A 19,531-nucleotide genomic window follows, 5' to 3' on the forward strand; every position below is an offset into this window, starting at 1 on the left:
CCCCGCTGTTACATGATGAATACCTTCAAGTCACTGTTTTTAGTGAATTTTGATACATTCTGAGAACAGCAAAAATAAACCATTTAACATGTATAATTAATTCTGTACTGTTTGCATTTATGATGTATATGTAGAACTGTGTAGGAGGCATGGAGAAGGTGAGGCTTCTGTAAGTGTCAAAGTTGTTGCATGCAGTGCTGCACTTCTGCGTATTCTTTGATATGCTAGACTACATCTGCACAATGAGATACCTAAGCAAAGGAAACACAAGTGATGTGATTGTGAAATGAGCAAAATAAATTGCATGTATTTCAATTACATCATGTGTGTTTCCTATCATTACGAATCACATTGTGCAGATCAAGTTTAGGTCTGTCCAGGGAAACATAGGAGGTTTGGACTTTGTTGAAGATTGCAGTGGACATGACTCACTTCATTGGTAGACCTTCACATGTATTATGTCCTCTATTCTCTTCAACAACTCGAAATTTCATCTACAACCCTGAGTAGGCCTCAACTGAAACAAAACTCTGGATAGTAGACATCTTATTGGCATCCTGAAGCATTTATTTTAAATTTTAGTGTCTTGCGACACTTTTCTGAGACAACAGCAATGCAAAAGATGCACCATGTTTTAAGATAGGCCTCACTTCATCTGCATCAAGATAGTATTAGTTTAAAATGTATATCTTTAGGACTGTGTAGCTTCTGTAAGTGTCAAAGTTATTGAAAAACTGTTTGTCCTTCAATCTTTGCCCTTGTCTTTTGTAATTTTTTAATACATGTTTTTATATTTTTCAAATGTTTGTTCTCTCTTTCACAGATTGAAAGTATAAAAATAAAAAGTGAGGAATTTAACGACAATTATAAGGTAAGTATTTTGTACTCTTTTCGTTACATTTCTATCACATTGAACTACTATTAGTTCCACTGCTTCATTTCTTTAATCCTCAGTTTCCTGCCTTTGCTACTTCCCTCATTCCTTTCTCTATTACCTACTTACTCAACTCCTTCCACTCTTTTTCTCAGTCCCTCTCTTCTCATAGTTCCTCACTCTTGTTCACTCACTCCGTCTCTATTACTCTTAGTGTCTTTGACTGATCACTGTATCACTATTTGTTCATAATGCTTTCTCTGTGTAGTTGAAGAACACTAAGGGGCATATTATGAATGCAGCCAATAAAATTATTGCTCTTTTTATTGGCAGAAAACTGGTGCAAAAGCGGCTTTAGCGGCAGTTTTCTGCCGCAAAAGCAGCTTTAGCGACACATTTCTGCCGATAAAAGCTGCAAAACTTTTATTGCCTATGTTGATAATATGCCCCTATGTTATTTACATTAGGGCTATATTGTCCAGTATAACAATCAAAATTGCTCTCCAAAGACACCAGGCAAAGCAGACGCTCCCTCAAACAGATCACCAAGCGCAATTTACCCTACTTACAATCTAGCCTGTTCTCTGTCGAGACTTTAGCAATCTTTAGAGCACAAGATAAGATTTTTTTACATGGAAGAGCCATACGTATTGCAATTCTACTTAAGAAACAAGCATTGGCATAGACAATAGGTCTCGCCTTTGGGACCTTATACGTGTTTAGCCATGCAACAGTTGATGTTGCTGCACCAAGGATATTATGCTGCATAACTAAATACTTAGAAGGTCCCAAAGTCGATACCTATTGGCTATGCCAATGCTTGTTTTTCTTTCACTTCGTTATCTATTTTGTTTTTCACAATTATACCCTCTTCTGTCTGTTCTTTGGTAAATAGATCTATTAAACAGTATCTCTTCTTTACTCCCTATAGCTGTCTTTCTTGAAACATCACTCTCTGTTTACTTTCCTTATACTTACTCTTTTTTTAAAAAAAAAAAAATTTTTTGGTTAGCTCCCGGTCCGCGTACCGGGAAGCTAACCCGGGAGCGAACCAAAAGAAAGAGAGCTTGCCAGAGTGCTAAACATTGTAGCAATTTTTTTGGAAAGGGAAGGTAGTTCTGAAAAGAACTTTTTTTTTTATATTTTTGTTGTTTTATATTTTTTTTGTATTTTTTGAACATTTTTTGTTTTTTTTGTATTTTTTGAACGATTTTATATTTTTTTTGGTTTTTTTGGGGGGGGGAAACAACAAAAAACAGGCGTTGAAAAGGGCTCAACAGGAGCAAAAAAAAATTACTGGGGGCGGTTAGGGCAATCATGGTGTTCATACGCCAGGTTCAGTGCATTGATGCTCATGTTGCCACAAGCTAATAATGCACGACAGCGCATACATAAGTGTATCATGTTCCCAAAATTGGGTTGGATATTTGGCACAGTTTCCCGTGCCTCCTCTGGTGATAAAGAAACCGATGTTGCTGGTCTCGTCACAGGAGTTGGTCGAGGATTGTCCATCATATCCCTTAATTCCGCCCGGCTGTAATTTAAGGGATGTTTCCTCGTCATGTGCCTATGCATGGTATGATTACCGTAGCTGTATTTTTTGTCCGTCCCTCTGGACAATTGTTCCTTGCATATGAGGCATGTTGCGTACCTGGCATTGACCTTTTTTTGGCCACGAGGGATGGAAAAAAACTGCCAGATGAAACTGGGTTTCTTTCTTGAAACCCGGGGCAACTCTTCAAGAAATTGTGGTTGTTCTCCCTCCTCATCCATCTCTTCATCTTCCTCCTCAGTGTTGGTAACCACCTGGGGAGGTGGTCCTCTCTTCCCATGAGGAGGTGGAGGTGGTGGTGGGGGTGCACCAGCTGAAGCAATCAGTGAAGCCATTTTCATACAATCAAAATAGGTCTTCCAAGAAGCAAAATAGGTCTTCCTCTCACAATAATGAAAGTCAGAGTGAGGAAAGAAGGAGTGGTTTTCATCATTTGGAAAAAACAATACTTCTCAACCAATGAAAAGTGTTATTTTTAGGTCACCTGACCTAGCCTTCCATAATTATGGAACTAAAAGTGAAATGAACCAATGAAAAGCTTTATTAACAAGTCACATGACCTCTAACTTTCATGTTACGCGCTGCGGAACGCTCCCCGGTTAGCTTCCGGTTCGCTGCGCTTCGCGCCTCGGTCCGCGCCCCGGGACACTTCCGGGTGCGCTAACGCGATACGTCACAAGACGCATTTCGCGGCAACGCGATACGTCGCGCTTTCGCGCCGCGGATCGCTTCCGGGGAGTTGCGTTTCGCGCCTCGGTCCGCGCCCCGGGGCACTTCCGGGTGCGCTAACGCAGTACGTCATAAGACGCATTACGCGGCAACGCAATACCGTCACTATGTTGATTTGTTACCGGTTCGCGGACCGGATCGCGGAATCGAATTGAGCTAACGGGAAGCTTCCCGGTTAGCGGACCGGGAGCGAAACAAAAAAAATATTTAAAAAAAATTATTAATAAACATATAAAATATATTTTTGGATTTAAAGAAGAATACATTTTACTTCTGTAGATATTAGCTTTTGAAAAACCAATGAAATTCACTGAAAAAACCATAGGTTATAGACCATATATAGTTAGGAATTAGCATTTACAAAACCTTGAAAATTCACTGAAAAAACCATAGGTTATACACCATATATAGTTAGGAATTAGCATTTAAAAAACCTTATTTTACTCACACAAAACCATTGAAATTCCATATATAGTTAGTTGTACTAACTATATATCGCGCACCCGCAATCCACTGCTGATGATGTCACATATTACATCATTCATGACATGGTCAGTGACATCACTGATGACATCACTGATGACATCTCAAATGACATCACTGATGACATCACTGATGACATCTCAAATGACATCACTGATGACATCACTGATGACATCTCAAATGACATCACTGATGACATCACTGATGACATCTCAAATGACATCACTGATGACATCACTGATGACATCTCATTTGACATTACTGATGACATCACTGATGACATCATTCATGTGATAATACGATGAAGCTCTTCAGACTCTAATATAACCTTAGATACAGTAAGTGTAAACAGACACTCACAGACTGTCACTCATCCATAGAGTTACACACACACCTAGTCAGTCATGCAAAGAATCAATCACACATCCATTTTCTCAACTATACAGTTATACACACCTTACTTATTCAAAGATATACTAACACATATTTACTCTCTTATACAATCCCTGATACAAGTTCACAATGATCCATACAGCCACTCACACATTCACTGGCTCTTATGCACAGTTATTTATATATGCCAACTCTCACATGTACTGTGTTTTACATATGTACTTACTTTGACATGTAGCACTGAGATATCCATTCACTCACCCATACACTCATGCACACAGTCAACCGCCCATACAGCTGTTTCCACATGCACTTTTGAACCCATACATCTAGTGAATCAACTGCTCACACATCTATGCACAGAGTCATACACCTCCCAGCCACCCATACACACTCTCAGTCTCCCATACAAATACGTAGGCAACCAATCAATAACGCATATAGTTAATCATATAGCTAATGATCAACACATGCAGCAGTTTATAGAACAACAAACATAATGATGCACAAATTGAGACAGTTTAGTCACTAACCCATGCACTCAGTGAGACACATTTAACCACTCACTCATACAGTCAGTCATGCACCTAATAAATCCTTCATCCAGACATTTATACATCCACTAATTCTTAAATATGTAAGACATATTTTAACTTTACAGAATTATACAGTCACTGGATGACGTCATCAGTGATGTCATCAGTGATGTCATTTGAGATGTCATCAGTGATGTCATCAGTGATGTCATTTGAGATGTCATCAGTGATGTCATCAGTGATGTCATTTGAGATGTCATCAGTGATGTCATCAGTGATGTCACTGACCATGTCATGAATGATGTAATATGTGACATCATCAGCAGTGGATTGCGGGTGCGCGATATATAGTTAGTACAACTAACTATATATGGAATTTCAATGGTTTTGTGTGAGTAAAATAAGGTTTTTTAAATGCTAATTCCTAACTATATATGGTGTATAACCTATGGTTTTTTCAGTGAATTTTCAAGGTTTTGTAAATGCTAATTCCTAACTATATATGGTCTATAACCTATGGTTTTTTCAGTGAATATATATATATATATATATATATATTACCTACTGGCGGTCGCCAGTAGGTATATATAGTTAGGATTTTTTCTCTATGGGTTTTTTGAAAATTCTATGTCTAATAACTTTGGCGTTTGTGGACGGAATTGGCTGAAATTTTTAGGAAAATGGCACATTTTGTTTCTGAGCAGCCCTTGAAAATTTGGGGGGGGTTCGTCCAGTGGGGGCCGAGAAAAAAGGGGGGTCCCAAAACGTGTTTTTAACATTGAGTTTTCCATAGGGCGGTTGGCCTCACTTTTAGCCCGAACGGCTGAATGGATTTGCACGAAACTTGGCAAAATTGTAGGGACTGGTAGCCCGATGTGCCTTTTGTAGGTCTCAATATATGTGCTCCAGTGGATTTTGAGAAATTAACGTTTAAAAAAAGATATATATCTGTAACAGCGGACCGGGCAGCGCTCTGGTTCGCGGACTTTTCGCGCAACGGAGCTTTGTGAAGCGAAGCTGATTGGTTCTCCGGCGTCTGTCAACATTCCAAACAGTCCGTAGCGGCCGCCATCTTGTCTCTTGGTAGGATCGAGAGACAAGAGGAGGTCAAAACAAAGGGGGAAATAACTATAAGGGGGCATAGTAGATCCTCGCTGACCCCCTAGGTTTGATGTGGAGGTTTTAAAAGGGCCCCGCGGGGCAAAAAAAAATAATAATAATAATAATTGAACGGCTGAATGGATTTGCACGAAACTTGGCAAAATATTAGGGACTGGTAGCCCGATGTGCCTTTGCTAGGTCTCAATATATGTGCTCCAGTGGATTTTGAGAAATTAACGTTCAAAAAAAGATATATATCTGTAACAGCGCTCCGCTTCGCGTAACGGAGGTTTGCGAAGCTGATTGGTCATTCTGTCACTGGGCTATAGTTGGGCTACATCTGGCTGATATTTGGGCTACATTTGTTTTTTTGTGTGTCTGGCGGCCATCTTTGGGCTACATTGGGCTACATTGGGCTTCATTGGGCTACATTCGGCTAATTAGCAAATAGCTCATCGCAAACTAGGAATGGTAAAGAATCGCTATTTATTCCTTAAAGTTCGCTATTTAGGAAATGCAAAAAACTTTGATGATATATATGGCGGTTCATCTCTAACAAGATAAGAAGCATAGGGATACATTTATGATGACTGGCGCATCACCAGGGATGTGTTAGTCATTCTGTGCCGCTGTTCCGTCACCTATGGTGTGCTGCATTTACAATGCGGCGCATCATGGGGCAAAAACAGCACAGATGCGTGATGTATCTGTGCCGTAAAGGTGGCGCATTGCTGGAGTTGTATCGCAAGTGTGATGAAGCTCCAGCAAGGGTCGGGGGTGCCCCTGTCGCAGGGTTTCTGTTCTCACACAGAACTGTGGACAGAGGATTGGAACCTCGGCGAATGCATTGCTGGAGTTGTATCGCAAGTGTGATGAAGCTCCAGCAAGGGTCGGGGGTGCCCCTGTCGCAGGGTTTCTGATGTCACACAGAACTGTGGACAGAGGATTGGAACCTCGGCGAATTAGGGTGTCCCAAAACTCACGTTAGTAATCAAAAACTCCTTAGCAAGCTAGGTACAGTGTCACATTGGATATAACAAACTCTCAATGTTTAGACAATCCAGAATATGAACTTATAGTACCTCAGGATACGTGGAACTCATGAACAGTCGGTCGTTATAGCTTTCTTAGAAACCAGAACATGGAGTTAAGAAGAACAGATGTGTATTTGAAATGTTTATTTACTAATGCCGTCTTCTCAGGCGTAGTACCTTAGATAATAAAAGTACACATATTATCAGTAGCAAAATTACCAGCATAGTTACTAGTACATAAAAAGTGAATGGTGATAGTATGTTAACATGCTGTAAATGAATAAGAGTTAGCAACACTTATAAGCAGCCGCGGGCCGTGGAGGGAGTTACGGTGAGGCAGGGAGGCGGGGAGGGGGAGAAGCAGGGTGGAGAATACAAGTACACATATTATCAGTAGCAAAATTACCAGCATAGTTACTAGTACATAAAAAGCGAATGGTGACAGTATGTTAACATGCTGTAAATGAATAAGAGTTAGCAACACTTATAAGCAGCCGCGGGCCGTGGAGGGAGTTACGGTGGGGCAGGGAGGCGGGGAGGGGGAGGGGCAAGGTAGAGAGGGCTCCACCCTGCTTCTCCCCCTCCCCGCCTCCCTGCCCCATCGTAACTCCCTCCACGGCCCGCGGCTGCTTATATCTCACCCTCCCTAATACACATATTATATTATTTGCTAAGAAGGTCTCTTTGTTTTGGTTTAGGGCGTGCCCATACTTTAGTGTCTTAGATTTGAAGGAATCACATCACCATACACCAGCTCTCTCTTCATGTGAACCGCATCAACTGTTGTGTATGTGTGTTCGGCAAAGCAATATAAAACCCGCCTCATGCCCAGAATTGGCAGAAGTTGCACTTATGTTATGAGTATGAAGTCGTGGAGATCAGACCTCATAACAATTCTGTATCGTGTTGTTCTTGAAACTTTAGCACTCGCTGTACAGATATAGTTTAACAAGTAAAGCAGATAGTAGACCAATAACATATTATTCTCATGTAAACCACGATGAACTACTAGGTGGAAAGCTAAAGCAACAACTAAGTGTCGTGTGCAGAAGTTGCAAAAAAGGAAAAATGGCGTTTAAACCGGTAATGAGCCCATGCTAACTTAACACGGTGTAAAGATATCCAGGACCTAGATGACACCTCCTCATGATCCGGAAACGAACTGAATAAGATAATAGAAGTGCCATCTCATGAGAGCAGATTGCAAGTTTATATGTGGACGGTCCGCAAGGTAAAGCATTAAAAACTAGGAAAATTTAATGCTAAAGAAAAATAAAACAGCCAAGTACTTTATCGAGTCTTAAGCCAATAGGCAAGGTAAATAATAAAAACTTGACAAATAAGTCAATGAATTGTCAATGAAATGCTAGTACTCAGCATATCAAACATGAAAAAGGTCTATGACATAACTGTGTATGCAAAATAAGCTGCAACAGCCTCCAATAGGAAGTCACCGTCTTCATCCGAAAACAGTTCAGCCATCCAATTTAAAAGCGGAAAAGAACATACGTGCTCTCCCAGCACCGGATCCTCTATCACCATCAGAGGACAGCTCAGTGGGTTTTCAAGAAAGCTCTCTTCCAAGAAAGACTGTGCTGCCGCCAGTAAATTCCAGGGACCAAGTAGTCCATGCATCAATGCCACAGCCATAATCCTTTCGCCAGGACAAACCAACTCGTGAGTAATGATAGGAGTCATCAGCTGATTAAAGTCGACGTCAGGAGAAACCGGTCCGCAGAGACACAAATCAATGGCCCAATCGAAATCACAGGTCAGGCAGTGAAATACAGGCTGGACACAGGTGAAGTAGGAGAACCGAAAAGATAATCCATATGCCGTGCTTAATATCGCCAACGGCATTGTGCCATAATATTCTAGCATGCGATTGCGGAACAGTGTCAGCAGCTGCAGGGTCGGAGGTTGCATAGGAGGGACATCCATATTTAAAAATGTAAAAAAGCACAAGAGCGTCCGCTGGTAATGCAAGTAAAAATGCCAATCCACGAACCAGAGTGCAGAAAATACAATGAAAGGAAGCAGGGATGACTCCAAAGATTTTCTCAAATGAAGTCACGAGACCACTGGTAACAACTTTAAAAAAGTGTGTCAGGGACTTTGTGGAGGATGCGTTAAAGATAGTCGGAAACATGTTGCTGAAATTGAAAGGCAAATCTTAATTGAAAAGGGTGTGCACCTCTGTACGGGTGTTCGCTATGTGAAGTACGAAAGTTTCACGGGCCGAACTCAAGGCCACCTCTCTCTGAGACAAAAGAGCTCTTATTCTTGCCATGCCGTTGAAACGTGTCCCAAGGTTGGTATTTGTGGCCAGATTGAAAACTCCCTATGTTCATGTGTGGGAGGAAATAGAACATTTCTGCAGCAAATAACCCGTTCACTTACTGTTACGATAAAAGGAATACTTTTAATTAACTCAGAACAATCTTCATTATTGAGCATCAAATAACTACCATTTTCCAACAACTTGAACGTGGGGATGATAGCAGGAACTGGCGTGCCTTGCAACACGCAAGCCATATTTGGTCGGTGTTTGTTGCATGAACCGTGTAACTGTATGTGCCTACACATTAGTGAATGATCTGGCGTCTCAGTGCATTCCTCTCCATTCAGATAAACTTCTTGATCATCTTTGAAACATCTGTATGTGTATGGAAGCGACCAGACCTCATGAAGAAAAGCACTACCTAAAGGTTCATAACGACCTATTGGTATATATTTCATACAATTTGAAAACTTATATAAAGCAAAAGGCAGCGTTATTAAACCGTGGATAAGGCATGTTGTCAAAAAACCCGCAATCCTCTGCTGATGATGTCACTGAGCATGTCATGAATGATGTAATATGTGACATCATCAGCAGTGGATTACGGGTAATAGTATCTCTAGTTTACTCCCCTATAGCTGTCTTTATTTTAACATAAGTGTGTGTTTCCCTCCCTTATACTTACTGTTTTTGGTTCGCTTCCAGTTCGCGTACCGGCGAGCGAACTAGGAAGCGAACTAAGAGAAATAGAGGTTGGCACAGTTCCAAATATTGTACCAATTTTTTAATAACGGGGAGGTAGTTCTGAAAAGAACTTTTTTTTTTATTTTTCTGAACATTTTTTTACTGTTTTTGAATTTTTCGGAACAGTTTTATATTTTTTTGGGTTTTTCTTGGAGGGGGCAATGAAAACGATTCATTGTAAAGGGCTCAACAGGAGCAACAAAACAAAAAAAAGAAGTATTTATTATTTTGGGCGTTTCGGACAAACTTGCATATGATAGTCAATAGCTCTGTTGATCAGAGTGATGCTTCTTTCTCCGTAGGAAATGAATCCATCGCAAAATACGCAGGTGTGTTTTACTTCACCAAATCTCATTTGTATATTTGGCACCATCTCCCTGCCCTCTGGTCCCGTTACTTCCGGTACAACAGATCTTCTGGCCATAATAGGGAGATTATCTAGGTCGTTCCGAAACTGTGCAGCACTGTAGTTGTTAGGATGCCACCTAGTCATATGGCGATGCATTGTGTAGTTTCCGAAACTGTATTTTTTGTCGGTCCCTCTGGACAGTCTATCTTGACATATAAGGCAAGTTACGTATCTTGCATTTACTTTTTTCTGACCTTTGGGAATTTTAAAAAATTGCCAAATGAAGTTTTCTTTCCGGTGAGACGTCCTGGGCTGCTCAGGCAAAAACTGCCTCTCTTCGTGCTCGTCCTCCTGTTCCTCTTCTTCTTCTTCTTGTTGAATTATAACTTGAGCAGGTGGTCCACTCTTCCTTGGATGTGGTGGAGGTGGTGGGGAAGCACCAGCTGAAGCTACTAAAGAAGCCATTGCTCAGTGATCACAAAGGGTCTTTCTCTCACAATGATGAAAGTCAGAGTGAGGAAAGAAGGAGGGATTTTCATCATTTGGGAAAAACAAGAGTTCTCAACCAATCAAAAGTGTTCATTTTAGATTAGATGACCTAGTCTTACATCATTAGGAAACCAAAAGTGAAATGAACCAATGAAAAGTGTTATTACCAAGTCACATGACTTGCTGTGTTTACGTTAAGCGCTTTGCAGGGCCTCCCGGTTTGCTTCCAGAAACCTGCGCTTTGCGACTCGCTTCGCGTACCAGTTCGCTAACGTAGTACGTCATATGACGTATCACGCGACAACGTGAAACGTCATGCGGACGGGAGGCGTCACGATGTTGTTTTGTAACGCGGCACTTGCGGTAAAGAAACGTTTACCGGCTCGCGGTCTATTTCGCGGCATCAAGGTCAGCTAACGGGAAGCTTCCCTATTTGCGAAGCGGGAACGAAGAAAAAAAAATATTTTAAAAAAAAATTATTCATAAACATATAAAATATATTTTTGGATTTAAAGAAGAATACATTTTACAGCTACAGATATTAGCTGTTAAAAAACCAATGAAATTCACAGAAAAAACCATAGGTTATGGACCATATATAGTTAGGAATTAGCATTTACAAAACCTTGAAAATTCACTGAAAAAACCATAGGTTATAGACCATATATAGTTAGGAATTAGCATTTACAAAACCTTGAAAATTCACTGAAAAAACCATAGGTTATAGACCATATATAGTTAGGAATTAGCATTTAAAAAACCTTATTTTACTCACACAAAACCATTGAAATTCCATATATAGTTAGTTGCACTAACTATATATCGCGCACCCGCAATCCACTGCTGATCATGTCACATATTACATCATTCATGACATGGTCAGTGACATCACTGATGACATCACTGATGACATCTCAAATGACATCACTGATGACATCACTGATGACATCTCATTTGACATCATTCTTGTGCTAATACGATAAACCTCTTCAGACTCTAATATAACCTTAGATACACTCAGTGTATACAGACACTCACACACTGCCACTCATCCATGGAGTTACTCACACACCCAGTCAGTCATGCAAAGAAACAATCTCACCTCCATTTCTTCAACTATACAGTTAAACACACCTTACTTATTGAAACATATACTAACACATATTTACTCTCTTATACAATCCCTGATACAAGTTCACAATGATCGATACAACCACTCACTCATTCAGTGGCTCTCATGCACAGTTATTTATATATGCCAACTCTCACATGTACTGTGTTTTACATATGTACTTACTATGACATGTAGCATTGAGATATCCATTCACTCATCAATACACTCATGCACACAGTCAACTGCCCATGTAGCTGTTTCCACATGCACTCTTGAACTCATACACCTAGTGAATAAACTGCTCACACATCTATGCATAGAGTCTCACACCTTCCAGCCACCCCCACACAAACTCAATCTCCCATAGAAATACTTGGGCAACCAATTAATAACACATATAGCCTCTCGTATAGCTAATGATCAACACATGCAGCAGTTTACAGAACAACAGACATAATGATGCACAAATTAAGACAGTTTAGTCACTAACCCATGCATTCAGTGAGACACATTTAATCACTCACTCATACAGTCAGTCATGCACCTACTAAATCCTTCATCCAGACACTTATACATCCACTCAAGACATATTTTAACTTTACAGAAAAATACAGTCACTGGATGTTGTCATCAGTGATGTCATCAGTGATGTCATTTGAGATGTCATCAGTGATGTCATCAGTGATGTCACTGACCATGTCATGAATGATGTAATATGTGACATGATCAGCAGTGGATTGCGGGTGCGCGATATATAGTTAGTGCAACTAACTATATATGGAATTTCAATGGTTTTGTGTGAGTAAAATAAGGTTTTTTAAATGCTAATTCCTAACTATATATGGTCTATAACCTATGGTTTTTTCAGTGAATATATATATACATAAGAATACAATATATTGTATCTTAATGAACAAAATTAGTTGCTACTTTAAACTATAAATATATATACATTAAGAAACAATGGGGCATATTAGCAAGAACCTTGTTTAAACTATCGCTGTTTTAGCGGCAGGAAACTGCCACTAAAACGGCGATAATGGGCTTGCTAATATACTTTATAGAATTCCAATAGAAGCCCAGGTTAGATCTGTAGGAAATCTAACCTGGGCTTCTATTGGAATTCTGTAATGGATATTAGCAAGCCCATTATAGTGGAGAAGTGTGGCTCACTGGTTAGAGGAGGCAGACCCGGACGGTGAGATCAGACCTGGGACCAGGGTTCAATTCCCAACGTGGCAGGGTCTTGAACCCAAAATGTCCACGGACTCGATAATTCTCGCTTCGGTGCCTACTCGAATCACAGGTTCACACTCTGCAACTCTGGGCAATAGCTTGCTTAATCTCCACTACGGCCCCCCGTGGCGGGATGCCTGGCTTTCACCTTGGGGATACCCAGTAGGGGCTATCTCACAGGGAAAAACCAGGACGGGTTCCCAATGCAAAGCGCTTTGAGACCTGGCGGTGATATTGCGCTATATAAAAACCCATCCATCCATCCATCCACCCATTATCGCCGTTTTAGCTGCAGCAGCAGCTAAAACAGCGACAATTTTAACGAAGTTCTTGCTAATATGCCCCACTATTTTTTATGTGTTTGAATAATATTAGTGTGAAACTATATTTGTTTTCTCAAATTTGTACTTACCATCGTAAGGATAAAGACATGATATTTTTGTAAACTATATTTTTGTCAAAATATTTGTGTTACACAATATTGTTGATTTCGATATTGTGTCAGTGATTGGATTCAGAATGAGTCAAAGTAGAAAAGGTGTCTGCACTTGGAATTCATTGCTTATAGGCTTTTTTATACTTGCAAAATATACTTTTTGCACACCATAGACTTTGAATGCAAAAGGACTGGGAATTTAGCAGCATTTGTTCAAATATTTAATTACAGAGCCCAGCATTTCATAAAACAATAATATAGCACAGCAAAAAGATAACAAGGCACAATACAGAAGATTGCAAACAGAGTGAAACATAATAAGAAAAGAAAACCTTGAGAGCTGTATAACGAATTGTTTCATTAAAACAAGCCAGTTCAACAAACAACACTACCTCACCACTGGAACGAAATACAGCACATAAAACATGCAGAAATATTCTTGTCACACATTGCCACCTTCAGGAATCTGCTTAAATATGTAGGGCCATCTGTACAATAGTTTTTGCGGTCACAAACGGAAAGCTGGGCAGTGTCTGACTGCAAAAACTATTTTGCAAGTATTAACCTAATTTTGAGAGTCGCTAACCTATAACTGATTTGCAAAATAGGGTTTGCGAGTCAGCATTAGGAAGGAGCATGTGTGATGTATTCCTATAGGTACTGTATCGATTCCCCTATTCCTGACCCTGGTTTGGTTAATAATTAACTAGCAGCCATCCAACGGTGCAGAAACCGTTATCTGATTAAGCCACACCACGGCACAGAAGCGCGTTATCTGATTAGCTCATAACGCATGCCATCTAATTAGACAAGCGATATTCCTCCAGCCCCTGATAAGGCATACGGAGTTCTCAAAACAAATCAAACCTACAGCGACCTGGGAAATTCCCATAGCCATTGTTTTGATTTCACCGAGAACTTCAGTAAAGAATGTGCGAACGAACCCGTTCATATGACATCCTCATTGACGTATATATGTCCATCCTTACGTCAATCTCGGCACCTTTCAGGTATAAATATTACCGACATTGCCTTAAGCAAACACATGCGGTGGTGACGAGATTGGAGCAGCGAGACGTGCCGAGGAGCCCAGCAGAGAGCGAAGCCCACAGCCGCTGCCCCGCCTTCCTGACGCGCTGAGAACGAGACGCTGCCTTTCTCCTGCTGAGAAATCCAGCTCCGGCGCTTCCAAGCAGCCCTCGCAGGCAGCTGGAATATCAAGACCTGGGATAAGAGATACCAGCCCTCCACCATTCTAGATCTCAGGTACAGAACTGAATAACCCCTTGCAGAGAATTCTCGAGTCAGTCCCTTGGCAAAACAAACTTAACTTAAACTGCTACTTATCTACTCCCGCCCACGTATTAGGCTTAGGTCAGGTACATTGGGGTAGGCGTAGTTAGAAGCACCAGTTGAGTACGATTAGTCAAATGTATATATGTATGTATCTATTTTATCCATTTTAAGTATCATATGGCTAAGAAACCATATCAATGCTTTTACAGTATTATTTTATAATTCTGTCTTTACTGTATGCACTTTACTTAACATTAAGTATTGCAATAATAGCGATTCATTTCTCTTGTACGAGAAAAGAGACTGATCAATAAATAACATCTTTTTATTGAACACGCCCGTCTCTTCCTTTTCTCTACAATCTGGTGAAACTAAGAATGCACTGAACTGACTGAGTAAAATAAGTTGTCTTTTGTTTTCACACGACTCTAGAGATACACTCTTGATTAGGGGAGAGCAAAGTTGTCATGTTCTATGGTTGTCAGAAACTAAATCCCTTCTTGTCTATCCAGGGAGGTTAAAATCCTCCTTGCCTATTCGAGAAAGTTTCTAGTGAACTCTGAGCTAGCTGGCAAACACAAAACTTTAAGTCTAATATCGTCGGTAGAAGACCTAGTTAACCTCTGCCCTAGGTCTATACTATTGAAGATATTATTCCAATGCGCAGAGCCTATTGGGATAATAGGAACTACACTACATGGCGCCCAACCGTTTGGATAGGCGATAAAACTAACGCAAGACATTAGAGTAACTCAGTCGTGCTTTTTCACACAGATCCCCTTTTTTCCCATAATACTCCAAAGACGTCTGGAGTGGGTGAAAGATCATATCCGCCAAACCTCGCAGGAGGAGACTCCTATGTATGGTTCTTGGTTTACTCAACGTTGAAGGATACACTGTTCCAAAATATTGTGCATCTAATCTTTGTTTCCATAGAAACCTGATCTGCAAATAAATAAAATAATCTTCTTGACAATAGTATGTCAGAAACTGAAGAAGAAAGGGAGACAGCTAGAATAGCAACTGAACTCCTAGCAGCTGACAATACTCTGCTGCAAAATGACCCGGATATAATACTCATCCCGGTCAACATAAGAAAATCTATAACCTTAAAACTTATAGAAAATGGACTGACACCAAGAGGTGGTACAGTCATATTCGTAATTGAGGCACACGAATATCGGCAGACAGAGGTATTCTATTCATGGATAAACTTTCCAGCAGCAAACGCTGTAACAAAGGACTTCCACTATTACAAAATAGAGGAACCTCCTAATGAGTACACTCCTTTCGAGGAGGTGGAAATACCACTCAAATTCCAAGAGCACATGCTCTTGTTTAATGGCGCCCTAAAACATAATAATCACATCACCAGGCTCGGTCCACTAGGTAGACCAGGAGCAACGTGGCCGGTCCTAGCCGGATACACACCACATCCAGACATTGAAGAAATGCCTGCACCAGATCTTTTAGCACAGCTAAAAGAATTAATAAAAATACATAGACAATTAGTCCAATATGTAATGCGGACTTCAACAGTCCAACCAGCAATTAAAATTCCACAGCTGACCACTCATCAGGGGAACACAAATAAAATTACACCTCAGAACATACAGTGCTGTCTAGGTAAAGTACCCGCAAAACGGGAACAAATTCCTTTCTGGCTAGCACAAAAAATCACTCAAATAGAGGCGGTGTTTCCAGATACCACCCCTGTTGAGAAACATAGGATTCTGACTATCTGTCTTCCAATGGTAATCGCACCACATGTGGAGGACTGTGACACTTGGGGAACAGTCTTTGCTTCCATTTACACAAAAACACATGGTGTACCATCCATGTCAGTAATACCAGATGTGCTAAAACAGATTCAAGATGAATACGGTCCAGAACCCGCTTTAACTCTCGGTATGAAATTACTGAAAGATTTCAAGCAGGTCTCGGCAATATTATTAGCCAACATAAAGGGAGAAGCAGCAAATGTGGCGATTCGCCAGAGGTTAAAAGAGACAAATATAGCAGACCAACCATTTGAAATTGCCAGAATCATAGAAAAATCCTATGAAGAACTAGGAAGAGATAGTTTGGGTGGAATACCAGTGAAACCCCAACTAGTTGAAAGTCCTGAAAAGGTATTTATTAAAAATAATTTAAACACTCAAAAAAAGAGCTGGGATGGAAATCCAATCCTAAAGAAAAAAGATTCCAGTCCAGAGGAAGGTCTCCTCAGCGGAGAGAAAGATCTCCTGATCAAGGATGCAAGTCTCCCCAAAGGGAGCACTCTGTGAAAAAATACAACCTTAGAAATAGGGATAATATAAAAAAACCTGATAGATATCAAGATATTGATACACGTCCCTCTCAATCTTTTCAGACTTCTTCGCAGAAATCGGAAAGAAGAGGACGATCAGAACACAGGGAAGAGCACGTCAAGTCCAAAGACAAAGAACCTGCTCATCTGAATAAAAAATTACAATTTCCAAAAAAGAAGGTAGCCAGTATTAAAGTAATCAACAATGCAGAGAATACTGAGGACACAGCTGAAAAACGGAGAATGGGCTCAGACAATGCTAGACAGTGCAGCAGAAGTGAGCTTAGCTCGCAAAGCCCTTATGAATCATCTGGAGACAGTGGACACGAATGAATACATTCAGGTGGAAACTGCAGATACCAGAGTTAGCAAACCTCATAAAATATATGAAATAACATTGCGTATAGAGGGAAATAAGACTAGAAAAATAAGGGGCCTATTTTGGGATAATCTCTCCAAGGGCTATGACATCCTTCTAGCTGAACGAGACTGGCCTCCAGAGTTTGTCAGGGAGTGCGCACATGGCGAAGAAATAATTATGCCTGCCTTCTCAAACCATATTCCAATTCATAAAAAATATACACTTGCAAGAAAGTGGGCAGTAGCTCAAGCCCCTGCCTTATATAAAAATTCATGTGGGATGGGATGAGGACTCTCCTCCTCACAAAATCCAGTTAAAATCACAACCTACTGCACAGAGGCAGTACCCGATTAAGCAAGAAGCTAAAAAACAGGTAAAAGAGATCCTAGATCAACTTGAATACCAGGGGGTGATTGAAACTTGCACCTCACAATGAACAACCCTTTGTTTCCTGTCTCCAAGCCAGACAATTCATATAGTCTTGTTTTGGACTACAGACACCTTAACTCATGTTGCAAAACATTTGCAGTACAAAACTCGCATAGTGCTGCACTAATGAATAACATAGTGCGCAAAAAATACAAAACCACATTAGACCTTTCTAATGGATTCTTTTGTCAAAATATAGCACCAGAGAGCAGATATTTGACGGCGTTCTCAATAAATGGCACGCAAAAAAAAATTCTGTCGTTTGCCCCAGGGGTTCAAGAACAGCCCAGGATTATTCTCAGCGAGAGTAACAGAATTACTACAAACATATGATGACGAGGCATTATCTTATGTCGACGACATCTATCTAACAGATGATGACTTGGATACTCACTTGAAAAGAGTGAACACCATAATACTTGGGTTCGCAGCAGAGGGTTACAAATTCAACTTTAAAAAGTCAAGAATTGCCCATCTAACAGTCCTGTTTTTAGGATATGAACTATCAAGTGAAGGCAAAAGCCTGGCTGACAATTTCCTAGAGAAATGTGCTGTAATCCAAGCACCTAGAACACTGAAAAACTTACAATCAATTCTAGGCTTCCTAAATTTCGGAAGAACTTACATTATAAATTATGCAGAGAGAATTAAACCTCTCTATGATCTAATAAAACCAGATTTTAAAAGAATCAAATGGACTCAAAAACACACAGAAATTTTGAGATCTTTACAAACAGATATGTTAGTTAAAACAAAATTACAAACACGTGACAACACACGCAACCTTGTGATTCGAGTCATCCCAGGAAGATGCGGATTCACATACCTGACCTCTAATGAGGGAGAGAAGGTACCAATAGCATACAAATCACTTTTGTACACAAAAGCTGAAATGAAATTTAGCCCAACGGAAAAGATTCTGACCGCGGTACAGACTGCTGTAGCAAAGGAGCGGGCCCTAGCACAGGGTAAACGAATAATCATCGTGACACCTATACCAGTCCTAGAGGCGGTAACAAAGGCAAGCATTCCGAATGCTAAAGCACTCCATCCGAGGTGGATACAGTGGGCTAACTCTCTTGCTGCAACAGACGTGGTATACGAATTTGATCCCAATTTAAAAACACAAGAATTTCTCCAATATGAATTTGAATGTCCTCCGCCGACCGAAATTCTGCCTCTAGAACATTACGGCTGTATAATATATACAGACGGATCAGCACAACCCGCAGTGGGGGGTAAGCAAGCATACAGTGCTGCGTGCGCGATTGTTAAAGGTCGCTGGCACAAAGGAAAATTTAAACCAGTGGTCACTAAAACACAATCTCTAGGAGACTGTACAGCTCAAAGAGCAGAACTACTGGCATTCAAGATGGCGCTTGAAAATGCCGATCGAGAATTCCCCACACTTATTGTGTGCGATTCGTATTACTGCGTCCAATCTTACAATGAATACTTGCAGATCTGGGTTCAGGATGGTTTTAAAGATGCAAAAGGTGCAACAATAAAGCAAAAAGTGCTTTGGGAACAAGTAGTTCTTTTACAGAAAGAACTACCAAAAACTCACCTGATACACTCACTGAGTCATCAGCGTGATGGCGTTCACGTTGCAGGGAATTCATTGGCTGAGACAGCCACAGCGGTAGCAACTAAACCGGCCTCCGTAGCTACAAAAAAACGTACAGTAAAACGTCATCAAAAGGCGACTGCTCAGCGCTACCGATCAATTATCCACTCAATTATACATACATAATCGATGCAAACTCAGTCCCTTTTGCTCGAA

The sequence above is a fragment of the Lissotriton helveticus genome, chromosome 4_1 (genome assembly GCF_964261635.1).
Source record: "Lissotriton helveticus chromosome 4_1, aLisHel1.1, whole genome shotgun sequence".
NCBI lineage: Eukaryota > Metazoa > Chordata > Amphibia > Caudata > Salamandridae > Lissotriton > Lissotriton helveticus.